This window comes from Anomaloglossus baeobatrachus, unplaced genomic scaffold (genome assembly GCF_048569485.1).
Source record: "Anomaloglossus baeobatrachus isolate aAnoBae1 unplaced genomic scaffold, aAnoBae1.hap1 Scaffold_41, whole genome shotgun sequence".
In the NCBI taxonomy this organism is placed as follows: domain Eukaryota; kingdom Metazoa; phylum Chordata; class Amphibia; order Anura; family Aromobatidae; genus Anomaloglossus; species Anomaloglossus baeobatrachus.
Genome location: NW_027443435.1, coordinates 896589 through 903152, shown reverse-complemented (window position 1 = coordinate 903152; position 6564 = coordinate 896589).

The following is a 6564-nucleotide window of genomic DNA, read 5'->3' as shown; positions in this document are numbered from 1 at the left end:
GGGTGTGTAGGTGTTGTGCTTGTGACGTCCTGGCTTGTCCAGGGCGCCACACAAGGATATAGTCAAAATTGCTCATTTTGCAGATGACGTCATATTGTTCCTGTCACGACCACTAGCACAGTTAGGAGATATTTTTTATTTTATTCAGAAACTTGGGGAATACTCGGGCTACAACATTAATATTAACAAAAGTGAACTTTTAGAATTAGGAGAAAAAACACCCCTGGAGCACTGGAGGAAGCTGGGTTTGGAGCTCCGTATCTCAAAGTCACATATAATGTATTTGGGGATAAAGATAGGGAGGCGACCAGGTCAATTATACTCACTAAACTATATCTCCCTGATAGGTAAAATATTGGAGAAAATGCAAAGGTGGCATCACTTACCATTATCCCTTCTGGGTAGATGTCATTTGATCAAAATGATTAGCTTTGCCAGACTCCTATATCCCTTGAAAACCCTACCCCTGATTTTAAAACACTCAGACATAAACAAATTGAAGAAGGCCTTTACACACTTTATTTGGACAGGTAAAAGACCCAGAATCGCTGTCGAAAAATTGATGCTATTAAGAAATGAAGGAAGGGTTAATTTCCCAAACATACGGGCTTACAATATTGCCTCTTTGTTCAGGCATGTGGTGGATTGGATGCACGACACGAGTTGCTACTCAAACACACATCTAGAGCGACAGTTAGCCGCCCCATGGGACCGGACAGCTCTTATCCACACTAAACAAGCCAAACTGCCACAGTCGGTAAAATCCTACTTTCTACTAAAGGACACTATGTGCTGGATATGGATGTGCTGGAAAATAGGAAGGAAAGCTTTCCAACTCCCCTTCTTGATCTCTAAACATATGCCAATATTTGGCTACCCCGAATTCCCCCAGGGAGCAGAGATCAGGACGGTAATTGGACAGACAAGTGACCATTTACGGAAGGCGGGGAGTATTATGAGCTTAGAGGATAAAGAATGGATGTCTCCACAAGAAATCATGGTCAAATTCCAGATACATAGTAAGCATTTCATGCAGGTCTTGCAGCTCCGGTCTTTGTCAATCCAGACTCAGACAGTTAGAAAAGGAAGCTACCTCTCATGCCCTAGACAAAATTATTGGCCCATGTACCCAGATGGCGAGCATTTCCTCACTGTACGGTAATATAAGGTACACATTTTTTAAATCAAGACAGTAAACTGTGCAGGACATGGGAGAGGTGGACTAGAGACGAGGAGATAGCGGAGACCATACTGCAAGGCTGGGAACTGGTGAGAAAATCCATCTTGTGTGAGAAATGGAGGGAGATTTATTTTAAACGCATGCACATGTGGCGCCCTGGACAAGCCAGGGGCCACAGGTAACAACACACACACACCCCCACCCCCAGCAGTTCACAGCAGACATCCCCAGTGACACTTGGTTTCTTCCTCGGGCTCAGACAGACACACCAGGTGGGCGGAGTCAGGAGATGGAGACGCCCACCCAGGAGTTTAGCTGGCCTGAGGCAGGAAACAAGCCCAGTCAAGTCCAGGGAGAGGAGGAGAGAGAAGGTCTGCAGGGAGACAGAAGCAGACAGGGGCCTAGGTTGGAGCCTAAGGCCCCCGTGCAGAGAGTGAGGCAGACGGTAGTGGCCATCTGCGAGAGCCGGGAAGACAGTTGGTGGAACCGTAGGTAGCCGGGGCTGGGCAGTGGCCCACCGGTACTGAATCGGGGAGCCAGCTGGAAACCGGATTGCAGGAGGAGCGTGCTTGGAGGTGAAAGAGAGGACTTACATTACCAACCTGGGGTCAGGGGAAAAACACCGCAGCCGCCTGTGGGACCCGTCCATCCAGCCGTGTGTTTTACCGAGAACTGTGTCATCATTACTGGCTGAGTGAGTACCACCGTGCCGTGCGGCACAGCGCTGCCCCCGCGACCCTGCACCTCTCCAGGCCCCGTAACCCGCCTGCCAGCTCCAAAACCCTCCACGGGCCCCGGGACCACCAACCCCCCTACCCACGGAGGGGACATAACAACTACGCTGCTCCCTGTCATCGCTCCCGGGATCCCCGTCCAGAGCAGCGGTGGTGTCACAACCTCACCACAACCGTGGGTGGCGTCACGGACAATCTCCCTTACCTAACCCCTTTTTACTGTGGAGCCTGGGATCACAGACCGGGTCACGCCACCGTGATACCCACAGAAGTGACGTCGTGGCCCGGATCTGAGTACCCCTTATCCACGGGCGACACATTTGGCGTCACGAACAGGATCCTACCGCTCTGCCGTTTGGTAGAGGTGCGCCTTATTACCGCCGGAGGTGTCCGTCCGAAAATTTTGCAAAGCCGCCATCTTGGGCGCGAAAAATTTCCCGCTTGAGCGTCTTCCCCGAGCAGGAAAGGCGCGAAAGTGGAGCCCCGCCCCCTGAAGAAGGAAGTGCTAAAAAGAGACTAAGGGGGACGGGATGGCGTCCGGCCGCATGTGAACCGCGGCTGTGGAAGCAGGGACGCCAGGACTCTGCCAGTGTTTGGTTCCTGGAACACCGCTGCACGAGATTTCCCGTCCGTCCGGCACCGCTGAAACCTCAGTGCCCGTGCCCGCGGTCAACGCCCCGACCGACCCGTTACCTCTGTCACCGGTAGCGGAGCTTGCAGTGTCTGTGAGGGAGGGCCCAGGTCTTACCTTTGTCACCGCCCTGCCACCGGTCCCGGCTTCCATCCCAGCCGCACCGCCGATGACGACGGCCCTGGCAGTCTGCCCGGCCGCGACGGAGATGACGACGGCTCCGGCAGTCCGCCCGTCCGCAATGGCAGCGAAGCACCCATCCCGTTAACTATCTGGGCAGCCTGGTTCTGGACTGGGGTCAAGGGGTGCTGCCCATTTCTTAGGGGCAGCATCAGGGCCAGGTTGTTTGGGTGGGTGACTAAAGGACCCATTCCGTTGCCATTATTAAAAGTGTTTGATTGTTGTTCCAACGTTAAAAGTGATATGCATCCCGTGATGGGAAGTTAAAAAGTAATGCTTGTGTTTTAATGTTTGATATGCCTTTCTACTTTTTGCAGTTAAAAGAAAAATAAAACCGGTGATGGACGGGCCGCCCGCGGACGGTCTGCATTTTGCTAAGGGGGAATGTGGCGCCCTGGACAAGCCAGGGGCCACAGGAACAACGCACACACACACACCCCCACCCCCATCAGTTCACAGCAGACATCCCCAGTAACACTTGGTTTCTTCCTCGGGCTCAGACAGACACACCAGGTGGGCGGAGTCAGGAGATGGAGACGCCCACCCAGGAGTTTAGCTGGCCTGAGGCAGGAAACAAGCCCAGTCAAGTCCAGGGAGAGGAGGAGAGAGAAGGTCTGCAGGGAGACAGAAGCAGACAGGGGCCTAGGTTGGAGCCTAAGGCCCCCGTGCAGAGAGTGAGGCAGACGGTAGTGGCCGTCTGCGAGAGCCGGGAAGACAGTTGGTGGAACCGTAGGTAGCCGGGGCTGGGCGGTGGCCCACCGGTACTGAATCGGGGAGCCAGCTGGAAACCGGATTGCAGGAGGAGCGTGCTCGGAGGTGAAAGAGAGGACTTACATTATCAACCTGGGGTCAGGGGAAAAACACCGCAGCCGCCTGTGGGACCCATCCATCCAGCCGTGTGTTTTACCGAGAACTGTGTCATCATTACTGGCTGAGTGAGTACCACCGTGCCGTGCGGCACAGCGCTGCCCCCGCAACCCTGATCTTCTCCAGGCCCCGTAACCCGCCTGCCAGCTCCAAAACCCTCCACGGGCCCCGGGACCACCAACCCCCCTACCCACGGAGGGGACATAACAACTACGCTGCTCCCAGTCACCGCTCCCAGGATCCCCGTCCAGAGCAGCGGTGGTGTCACTACCTCACCACAACCATGGGTGGCGTAACGGACAATCTCCCTTACCTAACCCCTTTTTACTGTGGAGCCTGGGATCTCAGACCAGGTCACGCCACCGTGATACCCACAGAAGTGACCTCGTGGCCCGGATCTGAGTACCCCTTATCCATGGGCGACACACAGCGCTGTATGGATTTAACATCCCGCCTTCCCATAGCTGCCCTGACAGAATTACAGCGTGTCCTAAATGTAGGGTGCCCTTTACAAACCTTTGGCACGGGGTGTGGGAATGCACAGAAGTAGTAACATACTGGAAGCGAGTAAGGGACCAGATCCAGGCATGTTGGGGAACAGAAATTCCACAAACGCCACAGGCTTTGCTCTTCCATCGGCTTCGTCCCCGTGAATCTAAATCTCAACTTGGGATAGACAAAGTGAAGATCCCTAGAAATATTCACACTGACGAGGGGCAAGCACCCCGAAACACCGTTTCTGCAAATTGGGTTTCTGATCTGGCATAAATCCTAAGTCATATGCAAAGAATTGTTAAAAATCCACTTTTGACTTTTAGGATCGCTACTTCCAATAGGTGGCGCTGCGCTAGAGTTTGTCTCTTTTCCTGGAGAGACAATTTGAATAGAAATATTCACACATTTTTAATTGTGGCTTTACGACATCTTTTTAGTGAGTGGCTTAAACCAAATATTCCATCAATGGGATTAATAATAGCTCAAATGAAACAATTATTAGGACTAGAATTGATAGAAGCTGAAAGGAGCAAAGAAAAATCAGCGGGGAGGGTTTTTCCGCTGTGGAAACAGTTTATAGGGTTCCACTATAGTCCTCAGGAAATTCTGACACTACTAATCCGTCCTTTTCGCCATACGGAATGGTACTGTCTGTAAGACCTGAGGTAGTCATTGGGGGCTTTAGTGACTTCCACAATTGCATTATATGGAATCGGTGGCTGATACCATCACGGAGGCAGAATTGTGGAAGGGTTCACATTCTCACTCATTGTTCATTGTTTCTTTGTGTATATGTCTTTTTTCCCTTTTTTTTTTTTTCACGTGTTAATACTCTATTTTTCCTTCTCTTTTTTTTTCTTTTTTTTTTAGTAGCTTAAATTAAAAAGGCTGTAACTACCGCTATAGTAATGTGCAATGTACACTGCTGGAAGGTTGAGCATATCAATCTCATGTACACGGTTTCATTGTTTTAGTTATTGCTTCCCTCTCTGTTATGTTTCAAAAATGTAAAGCTCACCAAAGGACATAATCAAAATAAGTTCACAGAAAAAAACCCTCACAGAAATAAAGCCACCAGCCAAAAAATTGGTCAAATAATGGCAAAAGCACACGCAAGATGCATACGGCCCCGCCCATGATAAGGGTTGGAATTTCACAGGTGCAGAATGCCTATAAACAACCACCCACAGCCTAATATGTCAGGAGGGGGAGGTTGCCGGCATAAAACTGCACACTAATAGGATCTAATATAGGGCGTCAGTCACACAGATACGTGCAATGCACAGTGTCCAGGCAAAGCCTATTGATCACGCCCTTCTATTAGGTCAGGCGGGCTGCCCAGCACCTAAAAAGGTTTTTTTGATGTAGTTAGGGACTCGTAAGTGTAGCGACCCTTGACGTATGGGTTACGAGCTTATATATTCTGGCCAAAATATGACCAATACCTCACATTTATTATCATAATTTTTATAATTTTATTATCGCACAATTCCGCAGGATGCAGCCGGTCCCCTGGGATGTCTGTCCATTGTGCCAGTGCACCTTTTAGGTGTGGGGTGCCGTATGCATCTTGCGTGTGCTTTTGCCATTATTTGACCATTTTTTGGCTGGTGGCTTTGTTTCTTTAAAAAATGTAAATAAAAAAGATGTTTTTAAAAAAAAAAGTAGCATCTGCATAAAAATTGTATAATTGAAAACATCAGCTCAAGACGCAAAAAATAAGCAGTCTCTGAGCTCCACATCCCGAAAAATGAGAAGGCTATGGGTTTCAGAAAATTGCGCCAAAAGCACAATTTATTTATTTTAACAAACTTCTGAATTTTTTTAACCCCTTAGATAAAAGTAAAAGCATACATGTTTGGTATCTACGAACACGTACTGACCTGAGGAATCATACTGACATGTTAGTTTTACCATATAGTGAACACAGTGAATAAAATATCCCAAAAACAATCGTGCAATTGCACTTTTTTTTGCAATTTCACCGCATTTAGAATTGTTTTCCTGTTTCCCAGTACAATAGATGGTAAAACTAATGATTTCACTCAAAAGTACAATTTGTCACTCAATAAATAAGCCCTCATATGGCAAGATTGACAGAAAAATAAAAAAGTTACGGCTCTCGGAAGAAGGGGAGCAAAAAAGAACGGAAAATAGCCCGGGGGTGAAGAGGTTAAATTTTGAGTACTATAATACTATGACAAAATCTTATGAAAGTATGAATAACAAAACTGATAGCTGTCAGTGAACGGCACTCAGCAATACATCTGGCACATGTACACGGAAAGAACACATTACACTGCAGGGGGCATCATTTTACTGCAAGGGGCGTGTAATTATACCCCAGGAGGCGGTTATTTCACGACAAGTTACTATATGAATATACTCAAAAGGGGGATAATTATTATAGTCAAAGGGATGGGGGTCATTATTCTATGATTATAATCTAGTGGGGGAGGGTCATTATTCTAGGATTA